The sequence below is a fragment of the Peromyscus maniculatus genome, chromosome 15 (genome assembly GCF_049852395.1).
Source record: "Peromyscus maniculatus bairdii isolate BWxNUB_F1_BW_parent chromosome 15, HU_Pman_BW_mat_3.1, whole genome shotgun sequence".
Taxonomy (NCBI): Eukaryota; Metazoa; Chordata; class Mammalia; order Rodentia; family Cricetidae; genus Peromyscus; species Peromyscus maniculatus.
Window position 1 is genome coordinate 59,685,107 of NC_134866.1, and position 21,198 is coordinate 59,706,304.

The following is a 21,198-nucleotide window of genomic DNA, read 5'->3' on the forward strand; positions in this document are numbered from 1 at the left end:
GGATGATCTTTTCTAGTTCCATCCAGTTGCTTGAAAATTTCATGATGCCATTATTTTTAACAGCTGAATAATACTCCACTGTGTGAATGCACCACATTTTCTTTATTTATTCTTTAATTGAGGGATATTTAGGTTGTTTCCAGTTTTTGCCTATTATGAATAAAGCTGCAATGAACATAGCTGAGCAAGTGCCCTTGTGGTCTGATTGAGCATTCTTTGGGTATATGCCCAAGAATAGTGTAACTGGATCTTGAGGTAGACTGATTCTCAACTTTCTAAGAAACCCCCTATTAATTTTCACAGTGGCTGTACAAATTTGCACTCCCAGCAGCAATGGAGGAGTGTTTTTCCTTACTCCACATCATCACCAGCATGAACTGTCACTTATCTGACAAGTGTAAGGTAAAATCTCAAAGTTTTGATTTTCAATTTCCTGATGGCTAAGGTCATTGAATATTTCTTTAAGTGTTTCTCAGCCATTTGATATTCCTCTTTTGAGAATTCTCTGTTTATTTTTTTTTTGTTACCTAGTATCTTGAGTTACTGTGTGATGAGGCACTAATGCTTTTGAAACTCTAAATTTTCTTTAGGGGTGTTAATGCTATATTAAATGCTTAATTAAAAGTTTTTGAAGTTCTACATTTAATAACCATTACCTATTGAATTGAAGTAAGTAAGTACTTACTTTACAATGATTTGTCACAAGTCAACGACCACAGTGAGTATATTAAATGACTAATCTCTAAATTATTGCATATTTACAATGTACAGATCAAAGGAGATGAATAAAATAAACTGAAGAAGTCATATAATTCATGGCTTGAACATAAGAAATAAAGTGGCTTGACTTGAATAATCTTCATATAAATCAAATTATCTTTATATTCAGTAACAAGAATATATGAAATATACTTTACTTTTCAAAATTACATTTATTCATGTGTGCATAGATGTTGGCATGCATATGTCATGATGTGTGTGGAAGTCAGAGGACAACTTCCTGAAGCTGCTTCTTTCTATCCATGATGTAAATCTTGACAGTGATCTCAAGTCATCATTTGCCTACAAAGCCATGTCACAAACCCTGCTTTACCATTATTTAAATAAAAAGAATCCATGTTTATAATTTCCTAGTAAGATAAATAAATTTGACAATCATATCACTATGTGGAAAAAATTTGCATGATGTTAGGGAATTACAATCTCTAACATCATTTCTTCTACTACTTAAGTAAAATTAAACATCATCAATCCTGTAATCACTTAAAATTTGGTGTTGTCTTCAGCCAGATACATTGCTGACTGTTGATGTGAAGCAGTGAATTGTGATATTGCATAACATCTTTGTATAGAATGTAATAGAACTTCATAGAATCAGTTTACATAGTTAGTCTTTAAGAAAGGATTTATGATAAGTAGATTATAAAAATGATATTTCTTATTGATCTTCATAAAAATGTTCACATATTGCTATATTTCTAAGTGTTTTTATATACTCTAAATTTTCTATGAAAAATAGAATTTAAGAGATAATCGTTTTAAATCATTTCATGTTTGTTTAGGCTATTTCATGTCTATATTTAATCATAAGTAGAACTGTCATGAATTTTAATTCTCTTAAAAACACTTGGTAATTCACTTTTCAAAGGTAATATAATTAGAGTTAATGCCAAGAAGATGAATTGATGTGAAAATCTTGACAAAGCAGTCATTCCATACTACAGAAAATAAAGACAAGTACAGTGGACTGATAACTAGACAGGGTAATATGAAAGCATAGCAAAATAAACTGCTCTAAAAGGTTTATATGTATTAAAAACTGGAGAAGCACCACATCCAAGCCCAGAAGAACTCATAAACAGCATAAGAATTCCATTTCATATAACTAAAACTTTAAAATAATATGACGTTATCAGTATGCTCTGGGCACAAACTATCTGAAATATGAAGTACAAAGGAAGCAGTGACAACAGAAAGGGAGCCAGGCCACAGGTGGCTTTATAGACATTATATATATATATATATATATATATATATATATATATATATATATGTATCACCTTTACAAATATTCTTATAGCATGGTGCCCTGAGAGTAGAAGTGACTTACCTCTAACAATGGCAGATTCCTCAGGAAGACATAGTTCACTATAGTAGAACAACCTAGCAAAGGTTTATAATTCTTGGAGCATTCTACAAATAATCATAAGCTGATTGGTTTGTCTATAATAAAAAATTACATCAGGCAGAAATAAATATCTTTGTGACATCTTCACTCTAAACTTATAAACCAAGATAGTAGGAATAATAATCACCAGATAATCTTCTTGAAGTGAACTAACACAGTATTATCAAGAATATAAAGAGCTGCACAGTAGAATTATGACTATTGAATTAAAATTAATTTGAGATTTCCCATGGGCCTAACACAATATTAAACACTTAACCATTCGCCACAACCATTTTATTGGTGAGCAAATGAAGCCTCACAGTTTGAGGGCCATTTGCTTGAGTACTTATGAAGCCATGAGGCTCAGGCGCAGTGCAGGTATGATGCTATAGAAGCCTAGGCTCACAGACTTTATTTACATGACTCTGATAGAAAAACTGCTATCAGAATGACATGCTGACCTCAAAGGCTAATGATTTCCTTTCTTAAGTTTCCTTAACCCATCTATTTTTGGAAAAAAAGATATGCTATAAACCATCTTTTAATGTATTAGTTAATAAATTTTCTGTCATCAGACAATGGAATTTTTACAATATTGACAGGACTTTTTGTACAGTGATAGAAAATCAAATGATACAGAAATATTGACAATTTTTGTTATGTATTAGTGTAGCAAAATTGAGTTGTAGTTACTTTCTATAACTGAAGCACTGCAATCTTCATGGATGTGAGCTTTCACAAGCATTAATTTAGCTTCATAGTAAACTATGGCAGCTCCATCTCCATCTCATTACTTGCTACAAAAGCACTTTTCATTAAAGTGTGAGAAATTTTACAGAGGGCTGGAGAGGTGGCTCAGCTGTTAAGAGCACTGACTCCTCTTCCAGAGGTCCCGAGTTCAATTCCCAGCAACCACAGTGACTCACAACCATTTGTAATGGGACCTGATTCCCCTTTCTGGTGTGCATGAAAACAGGTCACTTATGTACATAAAATAAATAAATATTGAAAAATAAATTTTACAGAAACATTATGTTTTGAATATAAAAACTAAAAACCTCAAAGATAGGCTATGTCAGCTGCCTTAAGTCACTGAATATAGGAATTGTGTAGCTATGCCACTGACATTTCTGACATATGAGCCTGTTGATCACAGGTTTGCTGACAGACGTACTGAAGATAATCCTTGTTTGGAATTTACTGATAATTACATAGAAGGGCTGAAAATAGATGATAAACATGCCAGGTTCTACTCCTTTCAAGTGTTTGACTCATGCACTCCCATCGCTTATGTCAACTGTAACGTCACGTGCTTTTGAAAAGTATTTAAGCTGTTATTATGGGAATAGAATAAAAAGTAAATAATTATAGATAAGCTGCATTTTGTCATGCAATCATTAATAACTATTAATACAACTTTGAATGGTGATAAACTCTAAATGTAAAAGAGTTACATTATACTAATATTTTCTGAAAAGACCATTAGGAAATATATTATCTTGTATCCGTCTTAACACACATAGTACATGTAGTATACACACACACACACACACACACACACACACACACAAACAAACACATATCATGCACACACTCATGCACAAACAAACACAAGCATATACACACATATATTAAAGTTATGCCACACATATATTAAAGTCATATCACTCAGGCTGACAGTACTCTCCAAAAGAGCCACAGAATTGTCAACAAAACCCTAGAACCAAGTATAAGAAATTCCCTTTCAAGTTGTTGGTCAGGTGAGCCCAAGACAATAAGGTTAACAATAAGGTTGCTGCTGTTGCTCTTGGTTGCCTCCCTATTGCTGAAGACACAGTGAACTTCAGAGGGAACAAGACTCAAAGGATCTAACATGAAAGCCTTGTCCCTGAAGACAAACAAACAAAAGAACCATAAAATATGGAAAATACTGGCTGTCTTTCACTGAGAGTAACCAGAATCTATTTCAACTCACCCTCTTACTCTACCTAACATTAAGAGATAAAAGAGTTGCCGGGCGGTGGTGGCGCACGCCTTTAATCCCAGCACTCGGGAGGCAGAGGCAGGCGGATCTCTGTGAGTTCGAGGCCAGCCTGGACTACCAAGTGAGTCCCAGGAAAGGTGCAAAGCTACACAGAGAAACCCTGTCTCGAAAAACCAAAAAAAAAAAAGAGAGAGAGAGAGATAAAAGAGTCAAAATTTAAATATGAATTTGCAGTAAATTCACCACAGATTGTGATGCACAAGGTTTTGAGACAGGATCCACCCTCTACAGCCAGTCAGATCCTAAACATCATTCTTCAGAGTCCAGCTTAACAATTCTGCCTGAACCTCCCCTCCATGAACTCTCACCCCACCCCAGATCTAGCCCAGACCCTACACCCAGAGGATCTGCCTAGTCTGGGAACATTTGCCTCTATGATAAGCAAACTTTAGGATAATACCAGGACCCACTGTGTCTGCCCTTCCACAAGTCTTTCCCATGCAACATTCCACATCTCAACCCAGCCAGGTGTACCTCCACATACAAGGCTAGATCAAGGATGCACATCCTGCACACCAGCCCAGGAATCTCTGTCTACAGAGATTTAATTCCATCTAAGTGATTTCTAACGTCTTACCTGAACTCACCCACACATATTTTCTTCTGCCCAAACCTATTTGGTCCATATCAGACACGGAAGTAACAAAAGAAGTCCACATATTTAGATCTCATCACAAAAATACACACACTAAGAAAGATCAAGCAAGCATAAGACCAACCAGCCCTATAGAAATGTTTACCAATGAGAGCTACTTAGATGAACTCTAGGAAACAGAGTTTAAAGGAACAATAATAAACTTCCTTAAAGAATTGAAGGAACTTAAACAAGCACAAAGAAACACTTGCATGAAATTAAAGAAAAAGAATGTATGGAGAGTAAATGCCTGAGGGATTACCCCCCCCCAAAAAAAACCTATAATGCCAGTGAAAATGAGGAAGACAATTCAAGACATTAAAATGGAATTCAATAAAAAGATAGAAACATTAAATAGTACTTAATTTTAAATGAAGATAGAATTGAAAGCAATCCTAATATCCCAACTAGAAAACTGAGATAAAATGAATCAACCAGAGACAGGAATATCAAGACTCAAAGATAGAGGATCTAAACCAAATAATGAAAGGACATGAAATTAAAATACACACATACACACACACACACACACAGAGAGAGAGAGAGAGAGAGAGAGAGAGAGAGAGAGAGAGAGAGAGAGAGAGAGAGAAACACACAGAGAGAAACAAAGAGAAAAGAACCCCAAATCAACTGAGTAGCCCAGATCTTCAACAAGAAAACTGCTGCAAACTAAGGAAATACATGCTCTCACAGATACAAAAAAATATACAGAACACCACATAGACAAGACCAGAAAAGAATATCCCTATGGCATATTGTAGTTAAAATACCAAGTATGCAGAACAAAGAAATTTTACTAAAACCTGCAATTTTACTTAATTTAGTAAAAGAAATTTTCCTAAAATACATCAAAGTCATATATAAAGGAAAACCCATCAGAATAACAGGTGATTTCTCAGTGGAAACTTTGAAAGTCAGAAAAGCCTGGAGCAATGTGTTCCAAGTCCTCAAAAACCATGACGGCAAACTTAGATGAAAACACACACAGCAAAACTGTCTGCTACAGTTCGAGAAAGAAAAATTTTCCACAATACAAATATTCTTAAAAATTATATTCAAAAACAAATCTAAAGGAACACAGGAAGCAATATTTAGTCTGAAGAGAAGAATGAGCACAACCAAGAGATTATGGTAGGAAATATGAAGCAATAACCCTAAAACACAAAGTACCACAGAGAACACAAACAACATCATCAAAAATTAACAACACAATGATCACAATTAACACACACAAGTCCATAAAACTGTAAATGTTAATGTTCTCAATTTTTTAATAAAAAGGCATATAATGACTAAATGTATAAAGAAAAAAAATCCATCTATCTGCTGTCTGCAAGAAACACATACTAACTTTAAATGTATGTACTAACTTAGACTAAAAAGATGGATAAATGTACATGGGACCAGGAATGAAGCAAACATTTCCATCCTACTATATGGCATAATAGACTACCAACTAAAACTAATCAGAAACGACAAAAAGAGACACTTCATTCTAATCTAGAACAGCTAACCAAAAATGTATTTTGAGAGAATTCTGGGAAGTGGAAGGCAGAGGAGGGAGACACTGCCAGCCACCTCCATGACAAGCAGCATGTGAAGATGCCAGTAAGCCACGAGCCACGTGGCAAGGTATAGATTTATGGAAATGGATTAATTTAAGCTATAAGAACAGTTAGCAAGAAGCCTGCCATGACCATAAGTCTCTGTGTTTACTTGGTTGGGTCTGAGTGGCTGTGGGACTGGTGGGTGACAGAGATTTGTCCTGACTGTGGGCAAGTCAGGAAAACTCTAGCTACACATCACTATCCTAAACAGTTGCACCACAGTCAGGCTCACCCATTTTTATAAAAATACATAGTACTGGATTTAGTGACAGAAATTAACATCAGCACATTAATAGTAGATGTTTTCAGTAGACTTTCTTTCTCAATAGACAAGTCATTTGGAAAAAAAAAAAAAAAGATAACCCTAAGAATTAAATGGCATCACACAGCAGACTTAACAGATATGTGTAGATGTAACCAACCATCTTATTAAATAAGAAACACAGAACCAATGTAAAAGAGAAAGCCGAGAGGTCAGAGCTCAGAGCTAAAATCTCACTCTTCCTTCTGCGGTGGTCTTAGCTTCCCGAAAGAGAGATACTTCCTATGTGTCTGTCTTTACATAGTCTTTTTGTTCTGCCTTCTCATTGCTTGTAAACCCAAACACATGACTGCCTCATCACTGCCTGTATGTACAGCCCCCCAGGTCTTAAAGGCATATGTCTCCAATGCTGGCTATATCCCTGAACAAACAGAGATCTACCTAGCTCTTCTACCAAGTGCTGGGATTAAAGGCATGCACCACCACCACCATGCTCTTGCTATGGCTCTAATAGCTCTGATCTCTGGGCAACTTTATTTATTAACATACAATCAAAATCACATTTCAGTACAATTAAAATACCACCACAGATATGTATCGAATATTCAACCCAAACACAAAAGAATACACACCGTACTGTGTGAAACACAGATGCTTCTCTAAAATAGACCACATTCTGGGACAAAAACAAACTTACAAATGAAAAGGATTGTAATAATTCCTGATATCCTATCTGATTAGAGTACATGGAATATACAGTTGATAACAAACAAATTTCAAGTAAATACAGAAACTGATATAGATTTAAAAGCTCGTTACTGAATGATGAATGAGTCAAAGAAGAAATAATAAAGGGAAAATATTCCTAGTAATAAAGGAAAATGAAAGCAAACACAATAAAACTCTGGGGCACATAGAAAACATTTTAATATTAGAGAAATTTGTAGTTCTAAGCACCTACATTAATGAACTAGAAAGATCGCAAGTCAATGATGTGACTCAATTTTTGGGGGGGAAAAAAGGAACAAATCAAACCCAATCCCAACTGATGGAAAGGAATAACAAATAGTAGTTACTGAAATAGAAAGAAGGAGAACAATACAAATAATGAGTGAATATCTAAGATATTTCTGTGAAAAGATAAAGAAAATTGTACCAAGTAACCCACACCTCCCCCCAAAAAGAAAAAGAGAGCATCAAAACAACAGAATTAAAAATAAGTGTGGAAACATCATATAAGACACCAAAGAAATTTAGACTATTATGAGTGGATATTTTAAAATCCTGAACTCCATCAATTTAGGAAATTTAAAAAAAAATGAGTAAATCTTTAGATTTAGACAAACCAAAAAAAATTAAGTCAAGAAACAATCCCCAAACTAAACAGACCCATAAAAGAGGAAGAGATTGAAATAAGAATAAAAGACCTGTGGTTCAAAAAGCCCAGAGTACCTAGATTTGGGTTACATCTGAGTTGTTGGCCGCAGGGTTCCCATGAGGACACTTCACAACCCAGGCCATTGCCATGACTATCAGTTGCTCTCTGCAAACTGACAGTAAGGCCCATTGCTGAAGAAAACACCTACACAATTCATTAACCCGGGAAACATTAAGCATACAGCCTTCACCCCTGTGTGCTAGTGTTTTTGGTACAGGAAGGCACTCTGCATGCTAACAAAGGGGAAATATAAACGCCAACCCAGCCACAAATCCTTTGATCTACAATGGTGTTCTACATACAAGATATGCTAATGCAATTGTAGCACAAAGCTTGTGGGAGTAATTGACCAATATCTGGCTTGACTTAAGTTTCACTCTATGGGATTACAAGATGAAACCCTGCCGGGCCTGTAGACAGTCAGCTGGATAGCTGGGTATAGGCATGCAGACTGAAGAGACAATGAAGAAGACAGAAGAGTGGAGAGGTCTGCCAGTCAATGACGGACAGTCCCAAGTTTATTTCACAGCCAGCTCATATACAGTCTTGAAGGACAGAGGTAGAACAATGCACAACACAAGCATTCAGCCACTATCTATCCTGCCTTGCGTCAAAGGATCAGGCCATTTCTTTTTCTGTCTCAATATACCTCCGACTGGCATCAGCAGCCTGCATCTAGCCAGATAGTGTGTTCCTTCTTGTGGGCTAATCAGGACTTTCTCACAGACCTTCAAGGAGACTCTGCGGTCTAATCAGGACTTTCTCACAGACCTTCAAGGAGACTCTGCAGTCTAATCAGAACCTTCTCAGAGCTTTGGAGCAAACAAGCCTGAACTCTATTGACTCAGAATAAACTTCAGATTCAAACTGAGAAACTGAGTCAGTTGTGGGCTCCCACAAAACCCCTAGCCAACCCTGCTTGGGTGACCTGAAGAGGAGGCCATGTGCGTAGTGTTTTAGTCTCTGTGATTTACATGATCCTTACTTAGTTGATTCAGAGGGCCTTGCTTCCTTGGTGTCCTCCATCCCCACTCGCTTTTATACTCTTTCTGACTCCTTTTCCAGAGTTCCATGAGCTCTGAGGGGATGGGTTTGATGAAGATATCCAGTGTAGGGTAGAGTGTCTCAAGGTTTCCCACTCTCTATGTGCTGTCTGGATGTGGACCTGTCTGATTATGGATGAACAAGAAAATGATCATAAACTAATTTTAAGGGTAGGTTGCATGCCCAGCAGTAGATGACTAAGAGGGAACTCAGTGGAGTAGTTGGAGGGTCTTTGTGTCAATGTCATGTTGGGACTTTTAAAATTTTTTATCAATTTTAAATTTAATTTAATTTTTATTTATATAGATATTTTTCACTCTTTTTATCCTAAGGTCCTTCTTTATATATATAATATGGCTTCAAGGTTAGTGTTTTTATAGGATTCTTGAGTGTGTGAATTAGTGGGTCTGTACATCAATATCTGTTTCTTGTGCCTTTTCTTGTGCTCTTTTCCTTGTGTTTGTTTTGCTTTATTCTGATATTTGAGTTTTGTTTTATCTTTTTTTATATTATATTATTATCTTTTAGAGGCTTGTTTTTAATGAAAGTGAGAAAAGAAGTAGATTAAGATGGGAGGGAATGTAGGGAGTAACTGAGAGGAATAGAGGGAGGGGAAAATATAATCCAGATACATTATGTGAGAAAAAAAAAGCTATTTTCAATAAAAGGGGAAAAATGGAAAAGTCCAAGCCAAATGTACTCTCAACAGAATTCTACCAGTCCTTCAAAGAACCACAGTCAATCATTCTTAAACTATTCAAAAAGGGAAAAAAGAAGAGGAAGAAGGATGTAGGGAGAGAGAGACAGACAGAGAAAGAGAGAGACTCCATAATACCTTCTATAGAATCAATGTCCCTCCAATACCAAAACTAGATAACAATGCAAGAACAACAAAATCACAGGCCAATATCCCTGATAAACATAGACTAAAAAACACTCAATAAAGCACTTTGAAACAGTATACAGCCATACATAGAAAGATTATATATGGTGACCAATTTGACTTTATGTATGAAATATAGGGAGGTTTTAACATATACAAGTCAGTAAACATAACAGACCAAATAAATGGATTTAAGAAAAAAAATCTCAATAGATGCCCCAAAGGTCTTTGAAAAATTCCAACATGCCTTCAAGAAAAAGGTTCTATAGAATGCAGGACTAGAGGGAACACACTTCAGCATGATAAAAGTTATATGTTAAAACCCACAGGTTATATCATAGAAAATATAGAAAAATCTGAAGCAATACCACTCAAGTCAGAAATGAGACAAAACTTTCTGTGTGTGTGTGTGTGATCCCCATTCCTTTTCAATACTGTGCTTGAAACACAAGCAGGAACACTGGGAAAGAGAGAGAAATTAAGGGATACAAATAGGAAAATAGGCAAACTATCCCTATTTGCAGATGACATGATATTATACATGAGAGACACTAAATATTCTTTCAGGAAACTAAAATAATTAACATATTAAGCAATGTGGCAGATTACAGAATCAAATTGTACATAGGAACAGGATTTTGATAAACCTATAACAAATGTACAGAGAAAGAGATAATGGACACACTCCCATTCACAGTAGCCTCAAAGAAAATAAAGAATGTACCTAACCAAGGAAGTGAAAGAGATTTATAGTGAAAATTTTAGGCTGCTGGAGAAAGAAATAGAGAAATACATAAGAAAATGGAAAGAGGTACCGTTTTACTTGTGAATTGGTAGAATTAACATTGTGAAATGACATTTAATCAAATGCTATTTATAGATTCAATGCAATCCCAATTAATATCTCCATGTCATTCTTCACAGAAACAAAAAAAAAACCCTATGCTAAAATTCACATAGAACAAAATAAAATAAAAAATCCTAAATAGACAAAACAATCCTAAGGGAAAAAAATTCTGCCTCTCTAAATATATTACAGAGCCATAATAATAGGAACAATATTGTCCTGGCACCAAAGTGTAGACCAAATGAATAACATTGAATTGAAACATGAGGACACATAACTTCAGGCATTTGTTATTTGAAAAGACGCCAAAAATATGTACTAAAGAAGAAAAACATCTTCAACAAATAGTGCTGGGAAAACTGAATATCCACCCACAGAAGAATTAAATGAGACCTTCATCTATCAACTTGCAGAAAAACTTACTCCAAATGGATCATAAATCTAAACATTAGCATTAAACACAGAAATTCCTAGAAGAAAACAATGGCAGTACCCCACCTGATATAGATTGTAGGGAACCAGCTCCTATCTTTGACAGAGTTCCTATGAGGAGGAGAGAGGGATAAGGAATATTTGGTAGAAGGATAGGACTAGCCGAGAAGAAGAAAGACAGAAACACAGGATAACTTTGAGAGGACCTGGGTCAATAGCCACTGATGTGATACCTCAGTAAAACCCCCCACTCTATCCCCTACAGACAAAGAGAAGCTTAAACCAGGATTCCTAAGTGTAGATAAGAACTTAGACCCCTTTTCCCCAGGTGGCTGTATCTGCTACAGGGACTTTGGAAAACACAGTCAGGATATTCGACCAAAAGACTAAAAAGGGAGGCAGGTTAAAATAAATTATATGGTCTGTGCCTTTAAGAACTAGCCTTACAAAGAAAGGGGAGCACTCCTTCCAACCTCCCTGCTGTGAGTGAGAGATTTGGAAGAGCCTCCCTGGAGGCTTGTAAACTTAGAAAACACCTTACTTTTGCATTCTGTACCTAAAGTCTCCAGTGGCTGCTTTGGGGACATGATCTAGGCACAACAAGACCCTCACTCTATTGTCTCAAAAAGGGGGGCTTAGACAAAGATATCTCAATATAGATAGACCCAGGTCAGTTTCAAGTCCCCAGAAATGATGGCGCCAGCCCCAGGAACAAAAGAACAGAGTCAAGATGTCTGATGGTAACCAACTAACCACAAGATGCTCCTCTCCAGAGATAACATGACCAGACCCCGGAGATGAGTTGTAAAACTCCTGACAGGGCAAACAGATAAGCTAGAATAAGATAAAGTCCAGGCCCAGGAAAAACTGGACCAATCAAGAATGGACCCATACTAACCCCCTCCCCTCTAAGAAATTTTATGGGTTTTGCCTATAAAAACTCACTTCCCCAAGAAAGAATAACTCTTCTCTGCCTCACTTGAGATGGCTTGAGTTGAGTTCCCTGTCATGACTTGTAACAGATAAACCTTGCTTTTGCATTCTGGTATGCTCGTCCTTGGTGGTCTCTCTGGGGGTTACGATCTGGGCACAACACTGACAGCTCAGAACTTTATTCAAAAGAGCTTTTTATAACAATACCATGAGGCAAGGCAAGAGATCTCCCCCTTGCTAGATACAAGAACTGTAGACCCTTCCCAAACCTGGTGCCAAGGCCTGTGGTCCAATCATCCTCATATGCAGTTCTGCTGGGTAAAGCAAGCTCAGATCTCAGTAGGAAACCTCCGTGGGCTCCCACAATAGGTGTAGGAAAGGACTTTCTGAACAGGACTCCACTTGCCCAAGAATTTCGGCCAATAATTGACAAGTGGGACATCGTAAAATTCAAAAGCTTCTTCACAGTTATAGTAACAATCAAACAGGTAAAGAGGAAACCCACAGAACGGGAGAAAAATGTCATCTGTGCATCTGACAAAGAATTTATGTCCAGAATTTATAGAAAACTTTTTTTAAAAAAAAAGATGAGAAAACAACAAAAACACACACAAAAAAATTCAAAAATGGGCCTGGGACCTGAACAGAGAGTTCTGAAAAGAAGGGGGAAAAGTTGGCTAGGAAATATCTAATAAAGAAAAAAAAGTTCATTATTCCCAGAGAGTAGAGAAATGCAAATCTAAACACCTTTAAGATTCCCTCTTGTCTCAGTCAGAATAGCAAAGATCAACAGAACAATTGACAACCCAAAGCTGAAGGGGCTGTGGGGAAACAGCAACCCTCATTCACTGCTGATAGTGCAAATTACTCAGACCATTCTCAAGATCAGTGAGGATACCCTCAGACAGCTAAACATGAATCTACAGTATGACCCAGCAATTACAGTCCTTGTAATATGCCCAATGGACTGGAACTCCTACTGCACAAAAGCTTGTTCAGCTCTTGCTGCTCTACTCACAATATATCAGAAATATAAATAATTAAATCTCCTACTGATGAATGGATAAGAAATTTGTGGTACATACACACTGTGGGATACTATTCCGCTGTGAGGAAAAGTGAAACCATGAAGCTTTCTGGTTAGTGGATGGAAGAATAAAAGATCACAGTGAGTAACCCGAAAGACAAACACTGTATGTTCTCTCTCATCAGAGGCTCATAGCTCAAAATCTTCAGAGCAGTAAATGCAGAAACCAAGAAGGGAAAATGGAACCACTGCTATGATTGAGGTGTGTGAAGGAGTAACACTGAGGGCAATAATGGTGCATGTGATATGAGGGGAAATGGGAAAATGTGAAGTCTTAATTAGAGAGTGGGGAGATAAAGGAGGGAGGATTATAAAAAAACAGTAAGGATCATATATCATACTATTAACTCTAACTAAAATATCTTTAATGCATGTAATTTAGATTATAATTAAACTTATATAGCTTAAAATAAAGCATATATATATATATATATATATATATATATATATATATATATATAACAGGATATTGAGGTAGTTGGGATACTTCACTCAATATTATCTTTTCTACTTCACCCATTCCCATATTCATCCATTTAATTGGTATAGTTGAGTCACATTTTAGAATTGTTTGGAGGGAGAGAGAGAGAGAGAATATGTGTGTGTGTGTGTGTGTGTGTGTGTGTGTGTGCGCGCGCGCGCGCGTGCGCGCGCACACGCGCACACGAGCAATGAATTTTCCTATTTTGTCCAAGAATGACCCCTGTAAGAGCCAAAGATCATCCTATGATCATCTCAATACCAGGTGTGAGAAGCTGCTTTTGAGTTGTTTTTCAGGGTTTTCCAAGACTCCCATAACATATAGGCTGTTACTATTGCATTGGTTATTCCCCTATTATGAGTCCCTATTATGGAAAAGGGTGTTGATCTGAAAGATTCCTTCCAGTGGACTAGCTTCCATGGTATGAGTTGATATCATGCAAGCTTACAAATGAGGGAAGGTATCAACAGCCCCGTCCTGATGCCTATGATTCACCACAACAACCAGAAGCACATGATATTGACCCTAGGGGTTCAGTTGTGGCACACCTATCTTGGCAGTTACTGAAAGCTCTCTCACTTGATATAAGACTACCTCAAAAGAGTGAGATAATACCTGGTACTGGGAACCCAGCCAACAGCCCAAGGCTAGCAAAGACCTGGATCTTGAAAGAGAACCTACAATTGCCATTTCACTAAACCAACATAAACCATAATTAACTCATACTTTTTTGCACTAATATCCACAGATAAGTATAGTTCTCACTCCACAACAAGGAAACTTCAATTTACAACAGATGGAGACCACTGTAGAAAACCTTAACCAGTAAAACTCCAGAATTCAAAGCCTAATCCCAACGGACACAACTTCAATACACTTCTGAGACCTAAGGCTCAGGCAATGTTGCCGGAAGGAGACACATAATCATAAGGAAGCAGAGGCAGTGGAGAGGTGCTGAGAGCTGGAGAATAGTCTCTCCCAAGGAAGATCACTCCACACACCAGCGTTTATCTAACACCAAGTGGTCAATCCTGAAAACATAAAATGCAAGTAAGACTGTAAACTGAGAAGGTTGTGTTTAGGAATATGTATAGGTGTGTGTGTGTGTGTGTGTGTGTGTGTGTGTGTGTGTGTGTGTGTAACAACAGTTGATTTAAAAAAGAAGAGGCCATGAATTTGAAAAATAACAAAGTAGATGACATGTTTTGGAGGAAGGAAAGGAAAGGAGAAATCCTATAATTATATTAAAATCATGAAAAATAAAATAATTTAAAATTGATGTTGTATCTTGGAAGTCTGAAAGAAAATTATGAGAAATTTAATGAAAATTGAGTAAGAACACATATAATACCCAATTAGTAAATGTAAATTATTTTCATTTCCTTCCTTATGCTCTTTTGAGGTATACAAGGGAAAATATAGACATATTTGGAAATTAAAGAAGTAATTTATATGACAAAAATGAGGAGACTCACAATAATTCTCCTTAAAATATTAAGTATAGGCAAATGCCAAATTAAGTCAAAAGAGGTTAAATCCTTTGGCCAAATATATTTTACTGAAGACTGATGCTGTAGATTCATAGATATGTAAGTAAGTAAGTTACAGAAACAACCAGAAGGGCCATATTCAACATCAGCATCATTGCTGATCAAGGGTCAGTAACATTTTTGAACTCTTAAATTCCAAAATGAAATTCTTCCATTGGATGAGTGGACAGTGATAAAAAGACTGAGTACTCATTGCCTACCCTCATGAGCCTAAGAATGACCTTGTCTGAAATTGCCTCTCTTGAGTAATGTTTGACTTTCTGCATGGCAGGCTCCTTCAACATCTTACTGCTGATGCTTTCAGTATTGGGGATGAATTTATGATACTATTTCTGAAGCCAATAAGAAATAACAGATTATGTTTGATGTTGATGTTCATATGAACAGATTATTGTGCCAGGGGAATTTATCCAATAAATTAGTAGAGAAAAAAATGTCAAGAATCCTTGTGTACAGTGCATTTTTTCCTGCAGTTTTTAGGCATGATAATAATAATAACAACATAGACAATAATAATAATAATAACAATAATAATAATGAGAAAAATAGGAAGTTATATACTAATTCTGAGGAAGCTAAGGAACAATAAGTTAACATTAATGATGGAAGCATTTTGTCTCCATAGTTTTAAGTTGTATCATCAATATTATCTTGAAGTTACTCAAACTGTTTGTGCTATTGCTACCTACAGTCAATGAACTGTTACTGTCATTCTTGGCCAAGTTACTATGTAGAATAAATATTCATTAAAAATACTAACACAAATATTCATTTAGATTGTCAAATAAAAATGTACTCTGAAATTCGTACATTAGGTAAGGAGACTGTTAAGCATTTAAAAAGTACTGGAAGGGTCAAATCACAAATATATCAGCGAAATGCAATTGTTTAAGTAGAGACACTCATTCCTGAGTTTTTAAGATCAGATTCAGGGTGCCTTTCTTCTATACACTTTTCTAAGATGCCATATCATTCTCATATGCCTAAAGTAAGCAATCATCTGTCATGTTTAGTATTCAATTTTACTACTAGGTAATTGCTTTAAGTCAAAGTCAATGTCATTAAAATCTGAATATCTTTCTTTGATCTTTGTTCTGACCTCAGAATATTCCGTACTTATGATCTGGATCTTTCAGCATTTGTATTATTGTATGTACAAAATATTATAAATGAAAAATAAAATTATTTTTAAAAAAAGAACAAATGAGTTCTTCTCTTATTTGATATTGAATTGAGGAGGTGACAATATGTTTCAAGGTGTAAAGGCACTTGCCTCCAAACCCAGTGATGTGAGTTCAACTGTCAGAAGGAGAAAACCAGCTTCCACAAGTTGTCCTCTATGTATGTGCCAAACACACATACAAAATAAATAACAAACAGCTATAAAATATATATGTGAACTGTGGACTGATTTAAACTTGTGAAATATTTGTATGTCTGAAAAAGCTTTGGTTTTGATAGTTGATAAGCAGTGCATAGCAAGTGGGCATATTAGGGAGAGTGTGGACATGGGGTTAAGTGTCTTCCTTTCTATCCTGTTAGGTTGCATGGGCTGGAATGTACCATGTCTGTTCTAAGTCTTACAACATAATTGATGCTAAATAAATGTTGATAAAACATGTAATACTGTAAGTTGTGAAATTCTTTTAAACATTCTCCTACATAGTAATAAAAAGGCATTTTGAAACATTAAGGTTATATGAAATATATTTCTTGGAATTTAACATGGAAAAAAGTTTATTATTTGTTATATCATCAAATAAAATATACTTAAAAGCTTTCTTTTAATAGATTCCCTTTAATTTTGAAACCTTGTAAAGCTAAAGATCTGGTCCACACTCCTCATTTTAACACACATTGAATTCATCCTAGTAGTTTTATGTCTTTAATGGGTTTTAATATGTGGAATGCTTGATACTTAAGAGTTCAGTATATTTCTGCATAACATAAACATTGACAGGTGTAACTGAGGATGCAAGATGAGAGCTCCTTTCCTGCAGCAGAGAAGAGGGAATCTGCTCCCACTGGTCATGTTTCAATCAAATCCTGAGGAAAAAGAGGGAGAGAGCAAAGGTGCCCCAGACTCCTCATGCCCAGGAGTGATCCTCTGTAAGTGGGGGAAGTCTTTCAAAGAATACCAATAATATTGCTAACTATTTTCATTTGATTTGTAGCAGCAAATTGATTACAAAAAACATAATCTGTCAATATTTAAGCTTCTTATATTCAATATTTTATATACATTTTGCTCTTTTACATCCATATTAAATAAGAGCGGTAAATAAAAACATCACAAAATCATGTTAAAACTGGCATTTACCTTAAGTAAATGAAACCAGTAAGTCTTTAAATTGCCTTATGTATATTTAAGTTCTATTTTTGTGAAAATAATCAAGGTATATGAGTGAAAAATTTTGCAGCAAAATGATGTGTATAATTTAAGTTTTGCTACAAGCACGAGGACATGGATAGGAGACAACGTTGAGTTGATATGAGTGTGTCTTCATGACCTGCAGATCTCTGTGGAAGCGTCAGTGTCCCAACAGACGCCCAGAGCCTGCTCAGGGAAGGAATCCTCCCTCCATAGAGAAGCGTAACTCTGGCTTCATCTTGAATGTTAGAAGTCTTCACATGGAACTCTTCACTAAATATGTTATATGCCTTTGTTGTTTGAGTCTCCAAAGCTGCTGAGGAAACTGCTGTAAACTTCACTGTTTCCTTAAGAACAAATCTGTAAGTGAGCATCCAGATTCTTCCTAAATACACTGAAATACTTGCTCAAATACGTGTACACACACACACACACACACACACACACACACACACACACTAAATCCTATACCCACTATAAATCAATGAGCTTTTATTATTTTTTTGTAAGCCATCAACTACAAATGTGACTAAAAGTTCAGAGTCTAAAAAAATACCAAGATCATTTGTGGACTCATTGTTTAGACATACTGTACAGATTTTAATGAATGTTTATACAGAATGTAGTACAATATGTCATTATCAAAAAACAAATATGTTATGTGCTTTATATACAATATAATATCTAAATTTTAAGACATAATATATGCAGACCATCAGGAGTTAATACCTCTAGGCCAGTTCCAAGTTTCATTATATTCATACATCTTAGCTTTTCTTTTTCCAAAATCAATATCTGCAAATAATAAATGAGATCCCAGAGGATCAAGTTAAGCTCCAACTTCCGCTAAGCAACAATGCAATTGTTCATTGACTCAATAATGCAGGTGAGTGTCACACTGTGGAACATCTTTAGCACTCTATAATAGAAAATTAATAGCTTTCAAATAAGTACCATGGTTACCCTAAAGATTACAGAATAGCTTGAGTTAGAACAGTCTCCCAAATCCAAAAGGAATAAGATATCACAGAAACTGCAAACTGAAGAAAGCTTCCAGCATCATGTTTAATTTGTGTACACTATGGGAATCTAGTAAAAAACCCTTTGTGATTAAAAGCATCATACTGACATCAGAGTATTAATAAGCAACAATGCAGTGATATCAATGGTGTCTGAATCAATATTGTGAATCTCAGTACAGTCATTCACATATTAAAATCAGATGCCTGTACTGATACTTAATTTTCTTAAAATTAGTAATAAGCAAAAGATTCTACACAGGACTTCATGCCACCATAACACTCATTGAAGAATAGGGTTCCTCTATAGGAAATATATGCTTTGTTTATTACCTCTGCCACATGACTGTCTTTTGTCAGTCGAGTCCAAAGTGATAACCTGACTATAGATTCTTAAACTAAACTTAACAGACAATAAACAAGGTAACTAAATTGCACATACATAGCTTACAGACCTGAGAACCAGTGGGACCAAAGATAAACACTAAGTCAAAGAGACCCTACCCAGCATCCTCCTGTAAGGTCAGGGTGCTGGAGAACTGCCCACTGAATAATTTCTCTCTACAAAGATGCACTAGCAGATGACAGAATATCAATTATCTGTTTTCCCATTTTTCAATTCTAGATAAATCTGTGGATAGAGAACATGTCAAGGACAAGCTAAGAGAAACAAATATTTCTAAGTTTTATAAAGTTTTCCCAAATCCCTCCATTCCCTGAGAATTTCAAGTGTATATAAACTCATTTAAATACTCACCTCAGAAATATCCACAAATAAATTGATAAATAAGTAATATCTTAAAATATTGCTTTTGTGATAAAATGTGTGAGCTTAAAAATATTCAAGGTGCTAGATATCAAATCAAATTAATGCTACTCATTCCTCATACTCACAATTTAAACAATTAGCCTGAAACAAACAAACAAACAAAAAACTCTGAAAGAATAAGACATACTATTTAGAAATCACATATGCTAGAGAATAGTTAAGACTTACCCACAGCTGCCAACATCCAGGCATTTGACAAAATGAAGACTGTGTGCCACGTTCCTGCAGGCTACTTGTCTCTTACAAAGGCGTTTCACTACCTAATTTAACACTGTCTGCAAAGATTAGAAAGAGAAAATAGGATCTTCCTTCCTGCCTTACTTTTATTTGGGGGCATTTTCCTTCTAGTTCTTCTCTTAGTGGCTTATGCCATGCACACAAAATGGCACCGTTCTCTGTCCACAGAGGCAGCCTTTATGTACCAAGCTGGTGTGCGAGAGTGGGACCCCAAACACTTCCTTATCATGCGCTTGTTAGCTTGTCCAATCTATGGCAATCACTTCAGTCCCAGGGGTTGGAAGACACAAGATGCAGGGAAAGGGGAAGCAAAGGCTGAAGAAAGATCAATACTGCACTGCAAAACAAGAAGTGGAGGCTATTTACTTCTCATTGATCCGATGGTGCAGGAGAAGCACCTCAAACTGGCATCAAATTGAAGGAATACATCTTGTGTGTGTGTGTGTGTGTGTGTGTGTGTGTGTGTGTGTGTGTGTGTGTGTGTGTGTTTTAACTTCAAGGTCAGAAGTGATCATAAAAAGAAAATAAAACAAACAGAAACTAATCTCAGCAGTACAGTAAAACTATTAACCCACATTACAAGTGCAGAGGGTAACATCATTAATTTTCAAGATGAATGAGATCCAAAACAGAGCTGATACCACACAGGTTATACTATGTTTTGTTTTAAAGTCTCTTTACTGTTGTACCCAGAACTGCCACAAAACACTGGTATGTGAGAACTGAAATAAACCTAATCTTATTGTCTGTCTAGTGACCCAGTATTATTCTTCAATGAACAAAACAAATATCCAGAATACATATTAATTAGAAAGTGGTACTATTCTAGTCATAGAGGTAACCACTGAACCCAAATAGATTAAGAATGGTTTTGCAAACACCTGATCATGAAATTCTGAGTCATTTTGAAAACTCAGTCTGGGGCTGAGGAGATGCCACAGGGGTTAGAATGCTCACTGCTCCAGCAGCAAGGACACAGTTCAGACACCCATAACCCACAGAAAGATGGGGTGGGCATCCCAGTTAACTGGCAGTTCCAGTCTCCGAAGGGGAAACTTTCAATCCCAAAGTCAGTTAGTTAGTGACATCAGCCATACAATTTCTGTTTGATTGAGAAACCCTGTCTCATATATAAGGTAGAAACCCACTGAAGAACACACTGGACTTCATCCGTAGAGCTCCACAAACATAGGCACACATGATTGTGTGCACACACACACATGTGAACACATATATATGCACACAAACACACCACACAAACATGAACAGCAAGAAAAACAAGTAAATAAACAAATAGATAAAATTCTCATAATTGCTGGGGGATATCTTT

The 21,198-nt window shown here is 36.1% G+C and overlaps 1 pseudogene; it reads left to right on the forward strand.

Moving 5' to 3' along the window:
* The window catches only part of LOC102916109 (peptidyl-prolyl cis-trans isomerase NIMA-interacting 1 pseudogene), a 131,461-nt pseudogene extending 111,174 nt beyond the window's left edge, over positions 1 to 20,287 (forward strand).
* The last annotated feature ends 911 nt before the right edge of the window (positions 20,288 to 21,198 follow it).